At 51.8% G+C, this 25,026-nt stretch overlaps 2 protein-coding genes across 2 annotated transcripts in view; one reads left to right on the top strand and one right to left on the bottom strand.

The window, feature by feature from the left end:
- Positions 1 to 25,026, top strand: part of ASIC2 (acid sensing ion channel subunit 2) — a 529,690-nt gene that overhangs the window by 421,533 nt on the left and 83,131 nt on the right. The window lies entirely within an intron of this gene.
- LOC128919412 (uncharacterized) overlaps positions 23,201 to 25,026 on the bottom strand; it is a 171,393-nt gene continuing 169,567 nt past the window's right edge. Inside the window, exon 2 of the mRNA XM_054224734.1 lies at positions 23,201 to 23,248. The gene's annotated coding sequence lies outside the window, so the exon portion shown is untranslated. The remainder of the gene's footprint in view (positions 23,249 to 25,026) is intronic.

Raw genomic sequence — 25,026 nt, 5'->3', positions numbered from 1 at the left:
TGAGGACGGTTGTGTATGGGTGAGATTGGAGTCTCGTGCCCCTCAGTAGATGTGGGTTTACTTATTTCCCTCAGCTGGCCCGAAAAGCCGCGCCGTTGCACGACTGTCGCCGTGACTCCAAGGGAACTGCTCTTCAGCCGGCGTCCTTCAGAAACTACGTCCGATTTTGTATACAAACCTGTCAGAACTGGGCAGTTTCATGATTAAAGGCGGTATTTGCTTTCCCTTGCGGGAACGGCCCCATCTATCTGTAACTGAGTACCGGGATGGAGCGGACAATTGTTTTGCTCCGCATCGCTTGAATTCGGGGGGTCCGATTTATTCCGCTGAGCTCTCTTTTGTTTCCAAAATATTTCTCTTGGTTGTCCTGTCCTGTGCTTTTTGATTTTTTTTTTTTTTTTTTTTCTTTTTCTTTCTGAGCAAGTTATTAATACAGCCCAGGGGTTGGGATTTATGGGCTAATTGCCTCATCCTGATTTAATAACTTCCCAAATCAAACTTGGGCCCTGCTGTAGCTGGTGACCTGCCCGTCGCAAGGGGAAGAGCTGGGTTTTGGTGGGGGGGGGAGGGAGGAGGCAGGTTTCCCTCCTCATCCTCCTCATCCTTGGTGAAACAAGCCCTGGAGAAGGCTCTGATTTACGGGGCCGCTCCAAAGGCTCGGCAGGCGATTAGTGGTTTTATACGTTCACCATTTAATTCTTAAACACTTTTATTTATTCCCAGAACAGAGACTTCAGGGGTTTGCAGTCACACAGAGACCTGGATGCTGCAGGAAAAGTGCAGTTTTGAAATGATTCTTGTATGTTTTTAAGGGGGGGGGGGAGTTATTTTGCTGTTTCTCCACCAGATAATAAGCTGACACTCATCAAACTGAATTAATGAGACATTTCCAGCACTGGGTTCGCATCGGGTTTTGTTGTGACTGTGCCGCCAGCTTGGATGGGCCGAGGCTTGGAGTAGCTGTAAGCGCCGTGTAACTAATGGCACAGTAATTTCAGCGCGTGTGCATGTGCGCGTCCGTGTGGTTTTGTTTGCTTGGGGAATTCTGCTCACTCGACGACAAGCAAACCCGTTCTACCCGCTTCCTTTTCAGGCCCCTATTCCCTTGTGTTTCTGTTTTGATGACTTTTAATTTTCAGCGCCGCTTCCAAACGTAACCGAAATCCGGCTTTGCTGGGGCTGTTGCTTTCGGCAGGGAAGCGGGTTGCGTTTAATTATGCTGATGTGGGGCCGAAGCTTTAAATGCGCTCCCGCTCTGTACAAGTGCCATTTGAGGGAACCGCGAGCGGAGCCAGTTGGATTCGGTCTCGCTCATTAAAGCGGCAGAGCCAAGTCCCCGCTCTCCTCCCTGGGCTGCAGCGCCGTTAAGTAATATTACTAATTTAGTGTTAGTGAGCATCAAAGAATCCAAGGAGAAATTAGGACCGAACGGTACTGCCCGAAGTGATGCTGGCTGTGAAAGACGGGCTGGCTCCCGAAGAGGGATTTGGGGCGATTTAATGTTGTGTTTGGGGGTCAGTTGTTCCTTGCGCTGAAGCGAGGTATTCTAGTTGCCCTGCGGGGTTGGTTGTTGAGGTGGTTGTGACCGCAATTAGGCTGGGGAATAAAAATCGAGGTGGGCCGGCTCGGAGGTTGCCCATCCGCAACGCAGCAATTAAGAGTCACTGAGCTGCTGATGGAGAAGAGCGTGGTCCAGGAGCGTCGCCCGCTGGTGCCACACCGGCCCTTCCAGTCGCTCTGGGGAGTTTAAGAGATGCTAAATAAATCCATGGAGGAAGGAAAGCTGGGCCAGCGCGCGTGATGTGGGCTCGTGGGATGCTCTTTTCACCTTATTTAATTTGGGAGCTTAATGCTTGCGGAGAAGCGGCTCCTTTGGCGGTAGCCAGCAGCTCTTGCAGGGCTTTTTGTTGCCGCATCTTTTTGATTTAGGAGGCTGAGATGGGATGCGGGTACCTAGGTCCTTTTTATTATTTTTTATTTTTTATTTTTTATTTTTTTTGCAGCACATAGCCTTGTCTCCTGGGATTGATAGACCACATCGGCAGAGCGCCAGCGGCCAAAAGTCGCCTTGGTGCTGCCGCTGAATTTGGCAGGGCTGTTTGGCGTCACCTTTGGGTGGCGGGACAGCGAGGGGTGAGCGCAGAGAGCCGGGGGGGGAGCGCAGCGCTGGGAGCAGGACAGTCCCGGGGCCAGGAGGGAAGTAAAATTGGCTTGAGCGGGACAGGAATTGGCGCGAAGGGGTTGCCGTTGTCACCTCCACATTTGAGACCCGTTCTCTTATCGCAGCACGAGGACTTCTCTGTAACCTGGGGGGTGGCAAAGTGTTGGTGAATGTCGTCCGGCGTTAGGCAGCCCGCTCCCTCCCAGGTGTTACGTGTGAGGACCTAGTCTCAGCTTAGCTTTTTTGGGTGATCCCAGAAAGGAATGTGTTTAAATAAATAGGTGGTTTTCTTAAAAAAAAAAATAAAAAAAAATTGTTAATATTTATGTGCCTTCATATTGACTCACAGTGTTTCACTGTGCCCTTCTCTTCCTCTGTGTCTTCCTCCGTATCTGCCTCTCTGTCTTTACTTAGATTGCAAGTAATCTTTGAGATGGAGATCGCAGTTTTCCTGATCTGAGTTCACAGAATCTCCTCACCACAAAAAAGACATTGAGGTGCTGGAGCGTGTCCGGAGAAGGGCGACGGAGCTGGTGAGGGGTCTGGAGCACGAGTCTGGTGAGGAGCGGCTGAGGGAGCTGGGGGTGTTCAGCCTGGAGAAGAGGAGGCTGAGGGGAGACCTTCTCGCTCTCTACAGCTCCCTGAAAGGAGGGGGTAGCCAGGGGGCGTCGGTCTCTTCTCCCAAGGAACAGGCGATGGGACAAGAGGAAACGGCCTCAAGTTGCACCAGGGGAAGTTTAGGATGGATATTAGGAGAAATTTCTTCACCAAGAGGGTTGCCAAGCATTGGAAGAGGCTGCCCAGGGCAGTGGTGGAGTCGCCATCCCTGGAGGGATTTAAAAGCCGGGCAGACGTGGTGCTTAGAGATATGGTTTAGTGATGGGTTTTGTCGGAGTTAGGTTGACGGTTGGAGTCCATGATCTGAAAGGTCCCTTCCAACCTTGTCGATTCTATTTATGGTTCCTTGGAGTTGGAATTAGCCCTTTGATGTGCTCATCTTCATCAGCATGGCCGTCTGCCAAAGCGCTTTGCACTCCTTGGCATCGGGCGTGGAGAAGGTCTACCTTCTGTTTGGGAAAGGGCTGGTTCTCCATCCCAGTTCCAGCTTTCGGGAGGCGGGTTAAGTCTGGTTGAAATTCAGACACCCCCCCCCCCCCCCCCGTCTCCTGGGGGCACTGATTTTGAATTTATTTCTGTTAATAGGTATGATATTAGAGCGTCTCATGATGTAAAACTCTCTGAAAACGTCTTGGCTTGGTGTCATCGTCTTGACTTTTCATCTTCTCCTTAAGCGTAGCCCATGTAGTCGAAGCTGAACCTTTTGATAATTTTCCATTGGAAAATAGAGATGCTTTGAAAACTCTTCTGTTGGAACATTTTTAGCCAATTCTTGCTTGAATGTACTTTAGATAGAGATGTTATTGGTACCTTTCAACACAGTGCAAACCAGTATCCTTCCAGGCATGAGGAAGATAATATAGAATTGCAACAAAACTGTATTTTTTCGTCTCTCTTTGGAGCGTCTCTTTGAAAGAGAAAAGAATATTGACAAATGGAGGAGAGCGTGCAGGGTAGCGGCGATAAAAGAGGTAGGAATGGGGATTGATTTCCAAGTCAGGACCAAAGGAGCCGCGTAGGTTCTCCAAGGGTGGCTGCGGGAGCTGGATGTGGCTCTCGGAGGAGATAGTGTCTACTGAGGATGTGTCTGGGACAGAGCGAAGAAATACGGGCCGAGAGGTTTCAAGGGTGAGGGTGGATAGAAACTTGCCTAATTGGTCTTCTACCGGAGACAGGCTGTCGAGAACAGGCCGCGGGGAACAATCCTTTACTGTCTCGCAGATAATCAATTTGGTCCAGCAAAGCTTCTCTGACTTTTGCCTCTTTTTTTTTTTTTTTTTTTTTTTTTTTTTTTTTAATTTGAAAAATGACATTGGGTTTTAAAGGCTGGCATAAAACTGATCTGAGGAACGCGCCTGGCTGCTGGGTCAGCACTAACGTCTCCCGGCTCCATCAATACGCCGTGCCGGGAAGGCCAGGGGGGAAATTTTTCAGGTTGACGTGGAGACGTGCCGCCCGGGCTCTCGCCGTGAACTCTTCAGGCTGCGTAGGATGAGGGTGTTCGGGAAGACCTGCTCTGCCTTGCTAATTTAAGACAAAGAAATGGCAGGCTCTTTACATTTTATGGTTTCATAGCCCCTGGGTCTTTATTTCTGGGGAGCGCAGCATTGCAAGTGCTTGGCGTGGAGGGTATCTTGGAAGACTGAATGTCGTCTTGGTGTTCGAGGCTGTTCTTGGGTCATTTTTCTGCTAGGTTTGGCCAGAAACTGGTCCACAGCAGGAGGAGACCTGCGCGTTGGGGCTTCTTGCTGGACTGGTGGAGAAAGGACGTGCTGCGGGTCGTGCGGCTGTTGAAGGGAGACGGGATTGCAACTTCTTGGCTTGCTGGATTTGGGGAGAACGGGGCTGGGTTGTGCCTCCCCAGCGCTTTGCAGCCCACTTGAGCTGGGTCCGGAGGCGAGCAGCTCTTTAGACTTCGCACGACGGGAGGTTCGAACAAAATCTGGGCGAGGATTTGGGGTGAAAACCCTGGGGACTGTTATGTCAGGCAGGAAGGAGAAATTCTGTTCAGTGGGGAAACGGTTCAAAGTAAGATTTTTCCCACGACCACCGTGGAAATGTCTGAGCTTCTCCCAGTGTCTGGTCCTCGTTGGTCCCGGGATGGGAGCACGGGATCAAACCCCTTTGCTTGCGTAGGGATGTGCAGACGAGCTGTTTGCCGAGAGCAGGGCCGAGGGTGGCCGGGAGAGGGGAATCAGGCTGCAGAAACGGAGGAGGGATTTTTAGCGGGACTTCTGTTGTGTGTTTTTTTTTTTTTCTACATGCTTTTTTTTTCCCCTACGTGCTTCCCCCCCCCCCCCCCCCCCCGGTTTCATGTATGCCGAAGCCATCAGTCTGGAAACAAAATACTGGTTAGTCGCATGCTAAACATGTAATCATCAACATAGGTTTGTTTTAGTTATAGAATAGATTCCAAATAATTACTTGCCGCCCGACAGCAGAATTAATATAATTAGGGGCATAATTACAGTTACCTACCACTCAGGGATTCTGCTAAGGCTTAATTAATATTTGCAAATTGCTTCAGGATCTGCCGACCGTCTACTAATAATACGTACCGAACGCAAAGAATAATAATTCGCGTATTGTTCTGGAGGTACCAGAGCAAAGTGGTGTGGGGAGGTTAAATAACCACAGCGGAATTCCAGGTCTTCTGGAGGGTGGGAATAAGTCAGGCTTGGGCTCCCTGGGCTCCTCGGCACTTGCGAGATGCCTCCAAGGGTTTGTTTAATGAAAATGCCTGTGGGGAGCCCATTATTCCCCGCAGGTTGCTGGGGTTTGCCCTTTACTCTGGGTGTAGCTCAGGGAAATGGCATTTATCCCCAAATCCCCGGGCTGCCGGAGCTTGTTCCCGGCTGGAGCGTTGGGCGGGGCCATAAGGGCTTTGCAGCATCCCAGGCTGGCTCCAGAAACAGCCGCTTTTCCCAGCGGGATGGCTGGAATCGGAGCTGGGATGAGCTTTTTTTCTTTTGGACTTGCTTTTTTTTTTTTCCCCCGCCCATCCTGAGCGCGGGCTTGCCACCTCCTGAGCCGGGATGGAGGAGAACGGCTCGAGTCGGATTGCCGGGTATTACTGAAAATACTGTTTTTTTTCCTGGTTGGGGCTAAGCCTGCGTGCGGGCCTGTCGCTTGTCCAGAAGTTTTGGTCCTTGATGCCACCCAAGGTACCATTTTCCACTCCCTGGCCGTGCAGGCGGGGGCCAGCCCGGAATCGGTACCCACTGAGGGGGGGGTGGCACTGGTGCATGGGGCAGGGATGCCGCCATGGGGCAGGGATGCCGCCGTGCCCGGATTTCCCATGGCAGGGACAGCCATTGCTGCGGGCACACGAGGGGCATGAAGCCGGCTGGGGAAATCCTGCCTGGTAATGGCTTGCCCGTGCCTTAAAAAGTCAAAATCAAGCTCAAAAAAGCCACGTGCCAGCCCCAAAAGGCTTAAAAGCATGTCGGCAGGTGTGGCCAGGGGTTAGCAGCGGGGGCTGTTTATTCTGCTTTTGCTCGATCACAATTCTTTTTTTTTTTTTTTTTTTTTTTCCTGCATTTCGGCTCCCTTCACCGCAGTTTTCACCGCTTTCACCCTTTCTTTTCCTTTCTCCTGGTCCGCTTTCTCTGCTGCCCTGTAACCCGGGAGACCTGATCTGTTTGGAGGAGGGTCCCCTCTGCGCTTTTTCTTCTCTCTTTCTGAAAACGGGGAACCCTGTTGTCGCAAACCTCTGTGATAACGCAGCTGATTTCATTTCGCTTTCAAGCAGTTCTGGGAATTCTTCCTCTGTTTTGTGTTTTGTTTTGTTTTGTTTTTTTTTTTTGTTGTGGTTTTTTTTTTTCCCCTCACCCTGAGCCCTGTAATTTCATGCGGCGGGAGCGGGTCGTTGCAATTTGTTTTCGATTGTTCCGCTCCCCCCTCTCCCCCAGTTTTGTAAGGTACTTCTGGAATAAACCAAACTCCAGCAAAACATCCTCCTCAACACCCTTCAGCTTTACATTTTTTAATCATAAAAGTGTGAGCATAGATTAAGAACTAGAGCTGTTACTAATCTTACGACCGCGCTCGCTCACATACTGATTTTCATAAGGTATATTAAATCAAGAAGAATGGCCTATTATAATACAATTAGCTGTGATTCAGAAGCAGGAGTTACTGTCGCCAGTGCGGGGGGGGGGGAAAAGTTGCGTAATATGATTAGAAAAGACTGAAACCTTTGTGGTTTGGGGTTGTTTTTTTTTCTTTTTTTTTTTTCTTCCTTTCCTTTTCGCCTTTTAAAAACACGCCAACAGCTGGAACCAAGGAAAACCCGCCAGAGGGAATTCACTCCGTAGTTCGTAATAAATTTCTGCGACGATGGAAAGTGTCTCATTGTGGGCATGTAAATCTTTATAGGCTCCCAACATATGTTACTGACGCGAATAAATAACCTCATCCTGAAGCTTTATTAGACTTAATGCATGAGTGCTTCCCGGCCCGCTCTTGCGGAAGGACCCCAATCTGTCTGAGCAATGGGCAGGAGCAAAACCATCGGCAGCTTGACCTCGGCGCCGTCTTCTTTTAGCTACAAACTACTTCCAAACCAGCACGGATTTCAGAAATGTAGATTTTTTTTTTTATTTTTTTTTTTTCTGCGAGCTGTTGGAGAAAGGGTGAAGCTGAGGAGCATCTCCCTCTGGCTTGGGGGTTTGCTGGAAACATCTCCATGGTCTGCGTTTGATTTATTTATTTTATTTTTTTTTTGGGTGGTCTCATGGAGGACTTGCTGCTTGGGGCTGTGGACCTTAAACTGTGTTTCATGTGGCAGGGATCCTTCAGGGTTCATCCAAAATCCTGTGGAGTTGGGGCGTGAGGTCCTTTGGGCTCTGACCTTGTGCTCCTTCCAGCCTTGTCATTCCAACCAGGAGTCTTTGGCTTTTCTCCATCCAGGTGGCAACGTCAACGAGAGAGATTTTTTTGTCGCTCCTAGGTGCTTTGTGCTTTTTGTTTTTGAATGGGATGTTTGAAAACTTCCTTCCGAGTGTGCTTGTGAGAGAGAGGAAAACCTCTCCCTCTCTTTAAGATCCTTTAACCGGGTTGTGGGAAGAGATGGAGTTATCTCCAGCTCTGCCCGAGGGCAAACACGGTGGCCGAAATACCCAGGAAAACGGGTCTGAAATCGCTTGCAATACTGCAAGCGAAATTTAAGTGGACTTTCTCACCAGCCCTTTCTCAAGGTGCTGGGAGAGAAGTACGCACTTATGCAGAGATTTAATGGGCTGTGTAATAGAGATGGCTGGTGAGAAGCTCTAATGGTCCTTTCCCGTTGCAGCCTAGAAAGCAATGTGGCCTGTGAGCCTGGCTTCACTCTTGTGTTTTAATTTTCTTTGAGGCTGGGGCCTTGCTGAGTGTAAGCAGGACCGTCTTCCCCTCCTTGCTGCCTTCTCCTCCCTGCCTGCTCTCCTGCCCTGGGCCTGGTCTGCACCTTCTCCTGGGCATTGCCCCTCCATCACCTTCATCACCTTCAAGAGCTGGGGAGCGGGTTTCCCCATGGGGGAAGGGGAGGGAGGGCTGGGGAGATGAGGAGGGATGGAGATGCCGAGGGTGGTGCTAGGTCCCAAGACAAGCTGCGGATGCACTCGCGCATGTCCGGGGCACCACGGAGAACGGGAATGGATCCTTGAGGCTGCTTCTCCCTGCGCAACCCCGTGGGAGACAGCAGGGACACCCGCACCCGCGTCACCAGCCTGCTCCCCCGGGCTTGCGTTGGGGGGGCCCCATCTCTCTCAGACCTTCCTCCCATGCCAAACTTAGTAGAAACTACCAAATGCTTCCAAAAGTATTGGAAAAACAGGCGAGTTTTTACGGTACAACACCAGGAGAGCAGCCCGAAAGGTTCCTTAAATATGTATGATACTGTTCCCCCCAGGTGGGTATAGCTTTATAACAAATATTTTGCAATAGCAATGGCTTCTCTAAGGGATTAATTGCCTTTACCTTCTCTTTTCTTCCCCTCTGTGCTACCACCTCCTGGTGTAAGCCCTGGAAACGTGGGTGGTGCTCACGGTGGGATGTGGGAACGTTGGGGTTGGGGCCACCTCTCTGCGGCTGGAGCAGCAGCTTGCAGCGTGCCGGTGAAGATAACCAGCTAATTATCTGCATTGGATGATAATAATTAAGCATCTCCTGGTCTCTAAACCGCTTTATGCTCAGCTGAATGCAAAAATGCGTTCCTTCCAGAGAGTGTATTTTCGACATAAGGTATCACCCTGCCTTGAGTTATTCGCTGTGAAACAATACTTAAAATATTTACTGCATACGGTGACAAATCCAGATGTCGCACGCACATAATCCCAGCTACCTCAAACCATCGTAAAATCAACACGCTCCGTAATATCAAACCCATCAATCATTCTGCCTCTAATAACGTCTGCATCCATATAGTCTCTCCGTCGCAACCTCCCACGAGTCTCGGGTGACTTATCGCACCCGGGGCTGCGGCTGGATTCTGCGCTCTGCGTTTTATCAGCGGTTACCGCCACGCGCTCTCGAGCATCCGCCGGCATATTTCGCTTGAGCAACCAGCCGAGGACGCATGCAAAGCAAAGATGGTTTTCTTCAAAAAAGGGCATTTCCTTTTTAGCTTTACAGGCTTTGCCGCCTCTTCTCTGTCCCTGCGTTGGGCGTAGCTCTGATTTCCCTCGTCCCTTTCCCTCCGTCCAGGTTTATGGGTCTCCAGACGCGGTCGGAAGCGTTAGTCCTCCATCCTTCCTGCCCTCTCTGCTCTCACCCTCCCTCCTTCCCCCCTCCACCCTGGGGCTGGGGACGCAGAAGTCCCCAACCTTTTGAGAAGATAAGGGCCCCTTGCTTTACAGGGGTGGGTCTGTGGTTGTAGGAGGCTATTTCGGTGTCACGGTTTCTGCTCGCTGCTCTCTCATTAAATAATTAAAATGCCGTTTCCAGGCATTAAAACTATGATCTTCCTGACTCTGAGATCATATGTTTTCATGATGCTGGAGGGCAGAGGCTTCCTCGTGGCTTGTGTGCCAGGCTGGAAGCGAGGAGAGAGACAGGACAGATGGATGCTCCTGTCCAGGCTGATTTTTCCCTCCCGCTCGTGAGCTCCGGAGCCTCGCGCATACCCCCGTGTTGGCCCTGCCTTTGGAAAAGGTGCTCTGCATCGCTCGGGGTGACTTTCCCTGGACCTCCCTCGGCTTCCCATCACCTCCCTGCCACTCCTGTTGCGTCTCCCATCGCCCTATTCCCGTTGCCATCCCTAAGCTTTGGCTACCGGTTGGCTCTTGAGCATGGGCTGTGCTCCTGCTTGGTTGCCCAAGTCCAGCCCAGGCCGCTGTGTTAGTTGAGCAGCCACAAACCTTTGGGCCAGGTGCTACCATCCTCTAGAAAGTCCTCTGCCTTTTATTTTTTCCAAGCCATGGACAGTTCACCATCACTTTACTGCTTGCGCCGATTCTCCGTCCTTAAGTTTTTTTTGGTGCTAAATTAATTGCATGTGCCAACGCGTCCAAGGCACTTGTGTAGCGAAGCCTTTGGAGGAGGCAGGTATAAATAACGTTCTTGGCTGGGGAGGGAAGCGCAATAAATTCATTAGTGTCGCGTGGCAGTGTGACTTGGTGCTTGTACAAGCTTCATCTCGACTCCTGGCCTTTCTCTGCGTTGGCTGCCGGGGATTTACAGCTGCGGGATGCGCGAGTGTTTTGTAACCCGCGTGTTCTTGTATTCGCATAAATATCTCCTCCTTTTCAGAAGACCTTTCGCTCGCAGAGTCAAACCGTTCAACTTTGCGCAGGAGGGTATTTCTTTTCAACAGAATTCGATCCAGTGCCCGGCTACTCCCACTGAATTAAGCCATCGTTATCAAGTAATTGGCCGTTAGTGTTGGCAATACGGTGAAATTACAGGTCCCTTTTCCCTACCGCATCTCATCCTGCCCAAGGCTGGGGAGGTTATATTTAGAGTGGCTTCTGGATTTGAGATCTGCCACCTCTTGGGAAAGATAATACGTACGTGGGAATGAGATCCATCAACATAAATTGCAGGTTTTGCAGCTTTGCACAGGCTGGTACGCTGGGCGGAAGAAACTCCGTTGCAGTCTCTTTATATCAGCACAGGAGAGGATGTTTTCCCGTGTGAAGATGGCACCAAATGGTTTAGCAGGAATGAAATCCTGATAGTTGGCTGAAGACTAATAAAAATATCATTTTAAGAGGGTTAAAGATTTTCTTGGGTATTGGTGCTTTGCCTTCTGGCTTGGGCGTTGCTAGAGACGAGATTTCCAAGCTTTCCTTTACAATTAGTAAGAATTAGGCACTTAGATTTAAAAAACGTCCACCCCGAAATAGAGGTTTTCATGGGTGTCCTTCGTGCTGGCCTTTAGACCTCGAGAACTGAGGAATTACGTGGTCCAGGGGTTCAGCTGGGCGCAACGGAAGCCTGGGGTAACGTTGTGACGTTTGTACATGTCGCTGACGATATGGTCACCTAAAAGAACGTTAACCGGCTTCAGGGCTGGAGGTGAGGAATGTGGGAGTTAATAGGAAATATTTGATTCTTTTTAACATCCCAGTAGGATCTGCCAAGGTGACTTCTTTTTGCTTCGCACAAAGAGAAGCGGTGTGGGTTTGAGAAGCTGCTCTGATCCGTTACGGCAGCTCTCTCCCGGTGCTGGCAGCATCTGGAGAGGTTTGCAGGCGGTCAGGCAAGGCAGGCGGAAAGATGCCAAGCGCCGGGGAAGAGCTTTGAGTTTGTGGTAGGTGGGTGGTGGAATTTGTGCTCTCCACACGTTAAAAATAGCGCATGATGCACTCCTCTCCGTGTTGCGTCCCCTGGCTGAGTCATCGCTCTACCTTTTTATTAGCATCGTGGGCGCCGCTGTTTTGGGGATCTTCCTCGTTGGCTTGTCATCCTTGTCTTGGGTGGTGACTGCCTCTTGGGGAAGGTGGTGGTGGTGGGATGTGCCCGGAGCGAGTGGTGGAGAGGAGACTCGGAAAAGGGGGAGGATTTTCCTCTGCAACGCCCCTGCACAGTCGGACGCGGTGGTCTTACAGGTGCCTTCCAGCTTAGGCGATTCTACGATTCTGTAACTGTTGATGTATATATAAGGGAAATGGAAAACAACCCTCGCTTCAAAGAGAAAATTGAACTGTGTGTGATAAGGAAAAAAAGAGAGAGGGGTCCCTACAGAAAATCGATCATCTCATCCTAAAATTCATGCTGGGATAAGGGGGCTGAGGGTCCTCTCTACCTCCAAAAGGGGCCCGGGGCTCCTCCTTGCCCGCATCTCTGCGATGACAATTACATTTTATCCGAGCTCTCGTGAGTCCCATCCTTTCCCGCTTGTCTCCCTTTGTCTCTTTTTCCCTTTCCCCTCCCTGTTTCAGCTCGTTGCTTAAAACCACAGGTTGATACAGGCGGTTCCTGTGTCAGGGTTGCGCCGCAATCCGGAATACGCCGTGCGGGAGGTGGGTATTTCTGTGGGCTTCTGGAGCTGGCGGTTGCGTAGGGTTAATGGAAACGTTTGATTCGGCCATTAGTCAACTTGAAAGGGAGAAGGTCAGAATTGAGGGCGGCTTTGAGATGTTAGAATAGAACGGTTCGGTTGGAAGGGACCCACGATGGTCATCTACTCCAATGTTCACGTCCTGCAGCTGAGGGAGGTCTCGTCCCCAAGCTGTCTCCCCCAGGGTGATGTGAAAGGAGGATGGATTGGGGGAAAAGAGTACATAAGGGGAAAAATGAGAGAAATAAAGACTTTGAAACATGCGGGTGCCCCCGAGTGACTCTGGGCGCCTTGTGCAAGGGGAGAGGAAAGGAGCTCGAGAGGGTTGTCATCTGTATGATCATCGCAATGCTCGGAGGTTTTTGTGGCCTACTAACCCAAAATGTTTAAATGCCTGGTTTCAAAGAGGAGAATTTTAAGGTGGTGAAATAAAAGTGCTAGAATGGCTATTCTTTCTTTTAAATATGTTATTAAGGGCAGCAAGCCTGGCTGCAGCCCTCCCGTGAGGGACGCTCCGCAGTGAGGGCTGGATGGGGATGCTCTCCAGGAGGGCGGCTGCAGCTCCCACGTGGGTTAAATGAATTAATCGGGGGGAGGGGGGGGGAAAGAATAAATAGATATCCTGGCTGAGTAACTCTGGAGAAACCAGCCTTCTCCAGCGGCACCAAGACGGTGCGAGCTCCTTCCGTACAACCGGGCACATGAGCCCAAGCAACATTCCGTGGAAAATAACTGCATTTTGTTTTGGTTCCCCTCCACTTGTTTGAAGTGGGTTTGCTTCTTTGGCCTCCATTTCCCGCCTGTCTTATTAAAGATGAGCTCCAATGGAGATGAAGGGAAGACCGAACCACCCGTGCCAACTGTGTGAGCCCTTCCACCGCGTTAAGACGGGTTATTAGTGGGACTGCTGACTTTTTGGTCTTAAAAAGCCCAGCGCCGAGAGGGGCGGCGGTGCCGTGGTTGGGTCTTCACCTCTAATTTTCCCATCCGGAGGATCACAGTCCCTTTCTCGCCTCCCCGCTGGCGTAGGATGGCCTCAAGCCGAGAGTTTTGACTTCTGTCGGGGACGAAGGAATAAGTGCAAAAAAGGTCTGAGATGCCTCAAAAGAGGTGGTTTCCCAGCAACTAAACAGGAGCGAGGAGAAAAAAAAAAACCAGATAAAATACTTGATATCTGGCAACCTGTTTGTTTTAGAAGCCGTTCCTCAGACATCAGTGCTTGTTAGCATTAGCCTGACACTTGTGCTCGGTTTTCATCTTGCTCTCCTCTGGGCTCGGAAAGGCAATGCCCTTTTGATGTTAGACATCAAGAAAACCGGCTCCTGCCTGCGGATTTGGGGATCCCAGCCGGAGCCGGGGGGATACAGCCCGCCTGCAGCAAGCTGATTGCATTATGCAGAGAGCTCATTTGCTAATTCATATTTCCTTATCTTTTAAATATAAAACGCAGCGGCAACTTAATAACGGGTGGTATAATAAGGCTGAAGCTCATCGTGATGAAGATGTGGTGCTGCTGCTTTGGAAGAAGATCAGCAGGGGGCTGGGAGATGCCATGGGTTGGTTTATGCTGTTGAGTGAGTTGTTTGGAAGCTCTGGGTGTCCACGGTGTGGGAATTAGTGCGTCTTTAGTGCTTTAAAAATTGCCTTATGGAGCGTTGTACCGACACTAGCGTGGAAAGCCTTGAAGGAAGATGTTTCGCTGTCGAAAGCCTTGAAGGAGGACGTTTCGCTGTCCCCCGTTGCATGGACTGGCAGGGCGTTGAGGCGCTGGTGGTTGGAGAACTCGGTTCAAAACCTGAGCAAAGCCCAGCTGAAACCACGCAGCAAGCTGGTGCTGTTGTGGGCCTGCAAAGTCCCGGTTAAACAAATGCTGTAAAACCTGGGCCCTTGATTGGAAGACTCATAAACTTTGCAAAACAAATTGCTCATGATGTGATGAAGCAGATGAATATTTAGCTGCTCGTGAACTTCAGTGGTGGATCAGCGAGAGCTTCAGAGTGTCTCTCGTGGTGGAGCAGGTGGTGGGATTGCAGGCGTTGGCACAAGGGGCTTCAGCCCAGGCTTGGGGTGATCAGTTGTAGATTTGCTGATGATTTTCTTTCGTTATCTCTGCCCTGATTTTCTGTTACGCCTTGAGATGGCGAAGCTCCTGTTACGCCTTGAGATGGAGGAGCTTGGAGGTCTCCAAGACCATGGAGGTGGTCTTGGGCTCCACCGCACTCTACGTCCATCCTGCATGTGAGTGTGGGCTCAGAGTCAAGCTCCACAGGGACCACGTTGCAGCTGAGCGACACGCTGCAGGGATGGTGGGTGGAAAATGCTCTAATGTCCTTACCCCGTGCCCGAGGACGTGCTTGTCCCAAACAGGGATGGACCAGGCTGTGGGTGGATGGGTGCTGTCCCGCGTCCCTCCTGCTTCTCCACCATTGTCCGTGGCAGTTTGGGGTAGGTAGAACCCCTGATGTCCAGCATGACACAGAGCAAAACCAAACAGCAATGACTAAGAGAATAAAGAAATACCTATGAAGTATATAAAGAAACACCAGTTCAGATCGTACAATTTCTCAATTTTTTGGCAAAACTGGTGGAGCTCTGGAGTGGGCCTTGCTTGGACAAGGTGGCTCCAAAGCAGCAGCGTTACACCGGCCCCTCCGTGACTCCTTGTTCCTGCAGCAAGGTTACCTTGCCAACATCTGCTTTGCCTCCTCACGTTCTTTTTAATTCCTCCCAGCACCCAGCTGAGCTCCGATCGTGAATCTTCGGCCTCCCTGCGAGTGCGAAAGTCAGAAACGGTCTCAGAATTGACAAAATTCTGATGAACTTTGCGGAGGGAACATTTATGTCTGAGTGAAAGGAGTTGGGTTTTTTTTTGTTGTTTTTTTTTGCCATTGATGTAGGTATTTTTGTTGCTGTTTAATTAGATTAGTCCTCTAGGTTTGGTGGCCAGCTGTTCACTTTGCAGACAGGCAGAAAAAAAAATATTCCAGCATTACACTCCTGCTGCTTTCGTCTTGTAATGAGCTTGTTAGCAATTAGTTGCTATTGGAACAGGCTGCCGTGGTGTGGAGCGGGAACGCAATGAGCTCGGCGTCCGAAAAGTTGATTTTTTTAATGGGAACCGGGTGGAGAGGGGTTGGAGTAAATGGTTTCAAGACTGATGGGCAGGACGCCTCGGTGCAAGTGGCTCTATTTGTCCTTCAGTGGATAGTTTGGCTGAGTTTGGGATTATAATTTATAGATATAATTTGGGATTTTTATTTTTTTTTTTTTACGAAGGTGATCCGAGGGCTGGAGCCCCTCTGCTGTGGGGACAGGCTGAGAGAGCTGGGGGGGTTCAGCCTGGGGAAGAGAAGGCTCCGGGGAGACCTTGGAGCCCCTTCCAGTCCCTAAAGGGCCTCCAGGAAAGCTGGGGAGGGACTCTGGATCAGGGAGGGGAGCCATGGGACGAGGGGGAAGGGTTTTAAACTGGAAGAGGGGAGATTTGGATGAGATCTGAGGAAGGAATTCTTGGCTGTGAGGGTGGTGAGCCCCTGGCCCAGGTTGCCCAGAGAAGCTGTGGCTGCCCCATCCCTGGAGGGGTTCAAGGCCAGGTTGGACGGGCCTTGGAGCAACCTGGGCTGGTGGGAGGTGTCCCTGCCCAGGGCAGGAGGGTGGCCCTGGGTGGGCTTTAAGGTCCCTTCCAACCCAAACCATTCTGTGATTTTGAGGTTCGGGTCTCTCACAGCTACAAGCTCCGCCTGTGCCCTCCCTTGGCTTTGGGGTGGGAGGGAGCAGCAGGGAAATCACTGCACCTGAGTCCAGGCGCTCGGGATGCCCCGGGGTGGGTTCATTTATTTCTCCCCTGGGGTTGTCGGGGGACCCAGCTGTGGTTCTGCGCCTTGCGGCGAGCTTCGGATCCCCACAGCCTGGCAAAAATGAGACCCAACTTCTCCCCGAGCAAAGCCGGGCATTTGGGTTTAAATAACCTCTTGCTGGACCGCACTGCACCTTTCAAAGCTGAGCTGTTCTGCCCCGGGAGCCTTCCTGAAATGGGTCACTTCGTTTAAAAAAAAGAAAAGGAAAATGGAGATGGGACTGTTGCTTTTGCACAGATTTTCTGTTGCGCTCTCCTCCTCTTGTGTTCCATTCGTCTTCCTTTCCAAAAATCACCAAACCGTAATGACTCGCTCCGAGCAAATTAATCCTGGGAAAGGCTCACAAGTGGAGGGGGAAAAAGAATTTTAAAAAAAAAAAAAAAAAAAAAAAAAAAATTAAAAATTGGCTTTGGGGAATGTCCCGAGGAAAGAACAAATCGAGAAATAAATGAAGGTGGTTTTTTGCAAGCCGCTTTAATGGAACCTCAACGACCCCGCAGGTGCGTCTGCGAGGGGCCTGGCAGGGCTCACCCCGGCGGTGCAGATGCCGCGCACGCGGCCGGCTGCTTTGCCATCATCATCGCCGTCTGCAGCAAGGAATTGCTGTTCTCTGTCCTGGCTCACGTGGCTATCGGACATGGGAAGTTAATAAGGAGTAAATGAAGCTGAAGGCTTGTATCGACAACCAAGTTTGCGTGCAAAGGAGGACTCACTCTATTTATTTAGCAATAAATAAAAGGATGCCACTGAGATTTGCTCGTGACACGCATAACCGAAGTCGTGCATTTGGGCCAGAGGAACGTTTTCGCGGGGGCTCGGCTCATCGTCAGCTGCGGCTGGGGGTTAATGAGGGTTAAAGATTTGCCTGCGGCCGTGTGCGGGGTGCGGGGGTGCCTGGACAGCTGCGGAGGCGCTGCTGGTGGAGGTGAGAGGCTGATGCTGACGGAAACTTATGGCCTTTTGGCTAAAAGCTGTTTGTTAAGGAAAAGCAAAGTCACTGGCTTCTCTGTTTACGGCCACAGAGGTGTTGTTAGCGCAGGAATGTGGATGCTTACCCCAAACGAGAGGTGAGTGATTTCTCTGGGCTGCTACAGCCAAAGCGAAGCCTTGCAGCAGAAAAAACAGTCCTTGGCTGCCGCCCCTTCTGTAAGCGATGACTAAAGGGAGCAGAAAATACCACCTCTGGGAAAACAGCTCCAGGCTATTCCAGTTAAACGTGTCATTTTATCTGCTTATTCATCTCCTTTGCACGTTCGTTTCCTTCAATCCCTCTTGCCATCCCTCTGGTTCGCGCGTTTACTCTTCTGCTCTCTCGGGATGGTGTTAAACCTGGCCTGGTGTCCGGCTGCCTTGTACTGACGTGATGTGGGATTGAGTCGAGAAGCAACCAAAGAACCCGTCACGGTTTCTCTGTCTGTTCCCCGATTGCAATAAATTTGGTTGCAATTTCCTTGTTAACACAAAGCTCACACGACTTTTTGTGTTTCAAAACAACCTCCTACGTGTGTCATCTCACACATTGGCAATTACTAATGCCAAGTGCTGAAGCCCCTAATTAGCTCATCGAGGCTTCTCTTGCCCGGCTTTCAGTAAACCCTTAACATGGTCAAACGGAGGGAGGGTGGAAGCGGCAGCGATGGCAGGGGTTAGACATGGTAACGCTCAGCCTACGGGGGCTACGATGTGCTATAGGCAGCTCTGCTGGGGTGTTATGCTACCTGGCGTGGAACCATAGAATCACTGAATAGTTAGAGTTGGAAGGGACCTTAAAGCCCACCCAGGGCCACCCCCTGCCCTGGGCAGGGACACCTCCCACCAGCCCAGGTTGCTCCAGGCCCCGTCCAACCTGGCCTTGAACCCCTCCAGGGATGGGGCAGCCACAGCTTCTCTGGGCAACCTGGGCCAGGGGCTCACCCCCCTCAGAGGGAAAAATTTCTTCCTCACATCTCATCTAAATCTCCCCTCTTCCAGCTTCAAACCCTTCCCCCTCGTCCCATGGCTCCCCTCCCTGCTCCAGAGTCCCTCCCCAGCTTTCCTGGAGCCCCTTTAGGGACTGGAAGGGGCTCCAAGGTCTCCGCGGAGCCTTCTCTTCCCCAGGCTGAACCCCCCCAGCTCTCTCAGCCTGTCCCCACAGCAGAGGGGCTCCAGCCCTCCCAGCATCTCCGGGGCCTCCTCTGGCCCCGCTCCAACAGCTCCGTGTCCTTCTGCTGTTGGTGCCCCAGAGCTGGAGGCAGCGCTGCAGGGGGGTCTCCCCCGAGGGGAGCAGAGGGGCAGAATCCCCCCCTCGCCCTGCTGCCCACGCTGCTGGGGATGCAGCCCAGGCTGCGGGGGGTTTCTGGGCTGCCAGCGCACGTTGCCGGGGCGTGTTGAGCTTCTCACCCACCAACACCCCCAAGTCCTTCTCCTCGGGGCTGCTCTCCAGCCATTCTCCGCCCAGCCTGGACTTGGGCTCGGGATTGCCCCGACCCACGTGCAGGACCTTGCGCTTGGCCTGGTTGAAATTCGTGAGGTTGGCACAGTCCCACCTCTCCAGCCTGTCCAGGTCCCTCTGGATGCCATCCCTCCCCTCCAGCGTGTTGACTGTACCACACAGCTTGGTGTCATCGTCCAACTTGCTGAGGGTGCGCTCGATCTCACTGTCCATGTCGCCGACAAAGACATCAAACAGCACCGGCCCCAGTACCGACCCCTGAGGGATCCCATGCATCACTGGGAGCCGAGGGGACGGCGGTGGCAGACCCCCTTGGTCCCGCCTGCTGCAGGGGGGTGCTCGGGTGCTGTGCTGGGTGTGGATCACTCCCAGCTCCGCGTCTGCCGTCTATAAACCACCCGTCCGCTGCGAGTGATGGCAGAGACTGCTTGCACAAGGACATTGTGGGCACAGTGAGCGCCCGTGTCGAGCTGGTGACGTGTCAATGGTGGCTGTGACACTGGTAGAGCGGCTGTGATGCACGCAGGGGCTGATGGCTCCATCCGGGGCGCGGGGGGGGCTGCTGCACGGCCGGGGGGACCCCGAGCCGCGGGGTCGGCAGGAGGCTGCTCTTGCTCCAGAGATGTTGCGCCGTTACTTCATTACTCCGCGGCGATGTGGAGAGGATGTAGCTGCAAGACAGCTAATAAAAAAATGAGTCTTGCCATGTATAATACATAACTTTTTTTTTTTCTTTTTTTTTTTTCCCCCCCTTCCCTCTCACCTGCGTTCAAGAAAAAAATCGAGCCATTTCCAAGCGAGGAAGAGCGACGTTTCTATTTTTAAAGGGCAGTTTATAAATAGTGGCATTATTTCAGACTTTTGCGGAGCGGGGATGCGAGGCATCGACCTACAACGGCCCGAGTTTCGCTGCAGCCCTTCCAGCTTCCACCCCCCGTTTATGCTGTTCGGGCACGTTTTCTCTTGACCTATTTTCTCGCTGTGTGTTTGCGATAAGCCCCAGCTGTAATGGCACTTTTTTATATTTTTATTTTTATTTTTTTTTTCTAGTGAGTTCCCAGGGTAATAGCTTTGGAAGGAAGGTTTCCATGCGTTTGGTAGTGGCTCACCTGCGCGGTTATTTTATGCCGCGGTGGGTTCAGCCGGTGCGTGTGGGGCAGGAGGAGGGAGGCCGGGGAGTCGTGCCCCTTTAACGAAACGCTGCTTCACATCTTTTAACGAGACTTGCTGGTGGGATGGAGGTGCTTTGCTTCCGCGTGCCTCCACCCGAATTTATGGCAATGACAAGCTGCTCTCCTGGATTTGCCCGGGAAGGAGGAGGAAGACGCAGCTCCGGGCTGGTTGATGGGGCGGCGTGAGGATGCAGGGAAGGGACAAATAAAGCATCACCCGCCGGCACCCGCGGCGGGATGTCTCATTTCCTACTGCCGTGGACTTGAAGGTCTTGCTGCAATTTATTTGACTGGTTGAACAGCACAGCGGCGAGCGCGTTTCTGAGCCATAGAAACCCCAACCTGAGCAGCTGCTTTACGCCAGGCTCCAATGCCAGCTCCGGCCAGGCGGGCGCCCGGCCGCGCCGCCAGCCCGCGACCCCTGCGACGGGAACGTTTCCCTGCAGGGAAAGGGAGCATTGCGGCCAGGAGCTCCTGGCTTGCCCCTTCCTGCCGGGAAGGCTGAGCTCGTTGCTTCCTCGCTGGCAAAAGTAGGGAAGATCCACCCTTAGATCTCGCCCGGCTTTCTCCCAGCCGGAGAGAACTCTGTAAGTCCTCCCCGTCCGATGCCACCCACCCGCGGGGCTGCAAACGCCCCGTTGGCACCTGGGGGTCTAAGATCAGCTCTGGCTGCTGCCCGCGGGTCGCAGCGGGCACCGAGTTTAAAGCAGGTTATTTCGCCGGGAGCGGCTCCGTGCGAGCCCTGGGGCTGTAATTAATAATCTCAGTGCGGGGAGAAAGATTTCTCCTTGTCGTCGATACGATGCGCCGGTCGATACGAGCTCTGCTGCAGCACGAAGCCATCGGGACCCTTCTCCTTGCAGGGTTAAGCCCGGCTAATACTAATGGGATGTGCAGGCGTGTGCCGGGGACGGGTCAGAGGGTCGTTCCCTGAAGGTCACGCGAAGCATCCGAAAAACGCGGCTGAGGTTGGGATTTTGTTTAGTTTTTAAGCTCCCAACTGCTGCAGCGCGGGGCTGAGCACTTTCGCGCTCGGTGCAGGAGCGAGGAGTCAGGCTGAGAGGACCGAAAGCAGCGGCTAGACGAGATCCAAACTTTATTCCATGACAAAATAGATAAATATTCCAGAGAGGAAATATTCCGGAGAGAAATGTTCCCGAGAGAACTATTTGAGAAAGGACAAAATAGCTATTTTTTGGATGGGAGAGGAAGGCCTGCGGTTGGGTCTGGGCGCTGCCGGCACCGACGTGCTTTGGTTTGCGAGGAGCTTGGGATGAAGTATCCGTGGACAGATGGGTGTCCCTAACACCTCAGCTCTTAAAGGGTTTCTCATCCTGCCCTTAAATGATTTTGGCTGCTATTAAAGTAAAATTAGTAATAATAACCCTCAGTCCCCAGAGATGCCTGAAAACCTCCGGTGAGTTGTGGCTGGGTCGTCGGCAGCCGTGGCCCAAACCTGCTATTTAATGAGGAGCCGCGGTGATAAAGGAAGAAATTCCTCCGGTTGTTTGGTGTTTTTTTTCTCTTCTTTGAGCGAATCCCGGTTTCATCTCCTCCGCCTGCCGTGGCGCTTTGGTTCAGGAGGTCTCCCCTGCCTTTTGGAAAGGTTGACTGTTTTCCGTCGTGTTCCTTTTCCGCCTGTTTAGCGAGTTAATTTAAACTCGGGTGGGTGCCCGCGGAGACTTGGGAAATCGGCATCGCCGTACGAAATAAAAAGCGTGCTGGAAGATCAGAGGCAAATTAATTCCTGTCATTTCGGGCTCTTCTGGAAAGTCATTTCCATTCTTGGGTATTGCTGTAGGGATGCGGAGATGCTCTCAGTGCCTGGAAGGAGAGTGGCGGAGCGCTCGGCTTTTGGGCTGGTGTGTTAAGCCCAGGAGACGAGGGCCATAAATCCCCAAGGAGGGGATTTTGCATTTGGGTGGGGAAAAAATAACAAATAAATAAACTGGGGGGGGGGAAAGAGTGAAGCAGAGGAAAATTGCGGAGTGAGCGTAGGCAAGAGCTTTTTAATTGTAGGCCGTTAAACGCATCGGTGGGGCACGGAGATGAGAAATTTGGGGCTCTGGAGTGGGGCTGGGGATGGCAGGGGAGGGATGGAGGGATTGTGCCGCGGGGATTAGGGTCAAGTCGGGGATACGGGTGCGGAGGGGAACGCAGGAGCCTTTTTATCTCGCTAGCAAAAGGGATGTAGCAACGTGGATGTCACGGGCTGGTCCTCACGCAGCCCGGGAGCTGGAGGGGGAAAACCCTGGGCTCCATCGGAGCGGGGACGGCAAAGCTCCCTGCTGGGCTGGGTCTCCCCGGGCCTTATCCCAAATATCAGGAGGTTTTGGGAACCCCACAGGTTTCCAGCCCTGCTCGGCTGCGATAACCTCCCGAATGAATGGATGTGCTTCTCGGGAGCGTGGGAGCGATGGTGAGCGGACGGGTGCTGGGTCGGGGCCAGCGAGCACCAGGTTGAGCTGAGTTTGCTCTCTCAGAGCGTCATTTCCTACTTAATCACATTAAACAACATCAAAAAAACCAGCTCCACGTTTTGTATTGAAGGAGCTTCGTGACAGCAGACAGGCTGTGCTGCAGCACATCTTTTTCCCGGAGTGTTTGTGCGGGTTAGGAGATACTTATTAATTTTCATTTCCTTGTGTATCATATAATCATGAGCACTTAGAAGAGGAGACGAAAGCATGGACACGGCTAAACGATTCGATTAATCATGGGTTTCCCGCGCAGCCTCTCTAGCTGTGGTTTACCAACAAGGCTTTCTTCACCTTCCTACGTTAAATAAAATACATATTTCGAGGCAATTTTCAGGTGGAGACTTTTTGAATAAGATGATTGCGCTGGATCACATAAACGACTGCGCTAATATGACTTGTTAGCCTTCATAATATCAGCTTCGTATTACTACGGGTGATAATTAAGTTCGAGTTAAAGCTGCTAAGTGCTGTTCGGAAGATACAGCATTAAAGCGTTCCCTAAACAAAAATAAGTGTCAAGCGTGTTCGGCGATGGAGATCCCAGCTGAGGTGTCATGAACCATCCCCGCACCAGCCCGCGGTCGCTCTGAGGGCGGTGAGCCCCTGGCCCAGGTTGCCCAGAGAAGCTGTGGCTGCCCCATCCCTGGAGGGGTTCAAGGCCAGGTTGGACGGGGCTTGGAGCAACCTGGGCTGGTGGGAGGTGTCCCTGCCCAGGGCAGGGGGTGGCCCTGGGTGGGCTTTAAGGTCCCTTCCAACCCCAACCATTCTGCGATTCTGACATTCTATATGGATCCTTTAGCATCATCACACTTCAGAAACACCGGACAGTTATTTTGCTGTAGCAGACAGCTTCATGGTGTGGTGCAAGAGCTGGCGTTAAGGTACCGTCACACCTTGGTTTTTTGGTCCTTGGTGCGTTATAAGTTATTATGGGGAGTTGGTTGCCAGCACAGGTCTGGGCCAGCATCTGATCATAGAACCATAGAATGGTTTGGGTGGGAAGGGACCTTAAAGCCCACCCAGTGCCACCCCCTGCCCTGGGCAGGGACACCTCCCACCAGCCCAGGTTGCTCCAAGCCCCGTCCAACCTGGCCTTGAACCCCTCCAGGGATGGGGCAGCCACAGTTTCTCTGGGCAACCTGGGCCAGGGGCTCACCACCCTCACAGCAAAGAATTCCTTCCTCAGATCTCATCCAAATCTCCCCTCTTCCAGTTTAAAACCCTCCCTCTCGTCCTAACTTCATCCCACTGAAGTCTCTGCTGCCTGGTTTTAGGTCCAGTTGTTCCCTCTGTCCCATGGTCTTGTCAAGAATCATTCACCCGATGATGATCCATGATCATCATTCCATGACCCATGATCCTGATGAGTTTCACTGGGCTCCTCTTAGGTGAAGAGGTGACTTACATCACCCACATCCAGGGATGGACGTCATCCATCCATCCATCCATCCATCCATCCATCCATCCATCCATCCATCCATCCATCCAGGGATGCACCTGGCTTGGGAGAGAGGGAAGGGGGTCGCAGATCTGTGCCTTGCTTGGACCCTGTCGCAGAGTCGGGTTTTGAACCCCTGGGGCTCTTTTTCTTCTACATGCGCGGAGCTGGTGGCACCTGCTGACCCAGAGGTGGGAGATGCTTAAACTGAGCAGGGTGGGAATGGCACGTCCTTCGCTGAACATCTCCGTGGGCTCCAACCACCATGGGAATCCCATGGTGCTCCCGAGAGATGTGTTTTCTTCCCATCGCAGGGCTCAAAAAAAAAGGATATTCTCGTTTTATTGAGTTTTTCAGAGCAGTGTGGAGAGCGTGCCTGTTTTGAGTTAAAACTCAAACCATTTGGGGACGGAGGACTGCTCGCGTTTTGAGCCGCAGACGTCAAGATTTGGTGTTTGCAGGGCAGGAGCCGTTCAAGTTTGTTTATCCTTTGCATTTAGGTTAAAGAAAAACAAAAACCAAATCTTTCTTCAGCGTGAAAACCTTCATGGCCAACTTGAGTGTTGTGTTTTGGGGTCACGGAGTGGTTTGGGATTAACCCGTAAGTATTTTCTCGTTGGAGGAAGGGAAACACCGGCTTAATTCCCCAGCGCCCAGGGGAGAGGCTGCGCACGGATAACCAGAAGTTAAAATAAATGCCTTTTTTCTAAAGGCTTGCTGGTTTTTTGAAGACTTTTGAGTTTTATCCCAAAGTTATATTTTGAACGGCCGGGGGAGGTCTCCGCGTGCCGTCCCGAGGCGTTTCTGTGTCGCGGGAGGTGTCTCCTCGCCCTTCGCAGCCACGCGCTTTTAATTTCAGCTCGTTCCAGTGGCTGATGGTGAATGCAAGGGCTTGCCGTTTCGCTCTTGTTGAATGCTGGACTTAAACTTTTCGGGATGATTTTCTATCCTTTGGAAAGCTGCCGTTTGTCTCTTTTCCGGCGATTGGCCGCTCCTGCCGTACGATGAGTTTTGTGCTTTGCCTCCCTCCTCGCTGCGGCTCCTGGGGCTTGAGCCTGACGAGTTTGGGAGCAGAGAATCAGGAAATCGGCGTCGTGGTTCTGGCTTTTAAAATTCCGTTTGTGGAGAGAGAAAGAAAAATCCCAGCCTTCCCTCCCCACCCCCCCAAAAAAAAAAACCCCTCATGACGAAACATTTTGTTCTCCGAACTGGAGAGAAGGAGCTCGCCTTCGCTGCCAGCTTGTATTAATTTATTTTATTATTTGATGATGAGACCAATCAGATTAAATACCCGGCACGGACTTGCACGGACCAGAGGTGAAATTGAGAATATTAAGCATTTTGCCGGATCTTAGAGGGCTTTGTGCTGTAACAGCATTGAAAACCTTGAG

The sequence above is a fragment of the Rissa tridactyla genome, chromosome 19 (genome assembly GCF_028500815.1).
Source record: "Rissa tridactyla isolate bRisTri1 chromosome 19, bRisTri1.patW.cur.20221130, whole genome shotgun sequence".
Taxonomy (NCBI): Eukaryota; Metazoa; Chordata; class Aves; order Charadriiformes; family Laridae; genus Rissa; species Rissa tridactyla.
The sequence above is the reverse complement of the archived record's forward strand: the minus strand, read 5'-3'. Positions and strand labels throughout refer to the sequence as shown.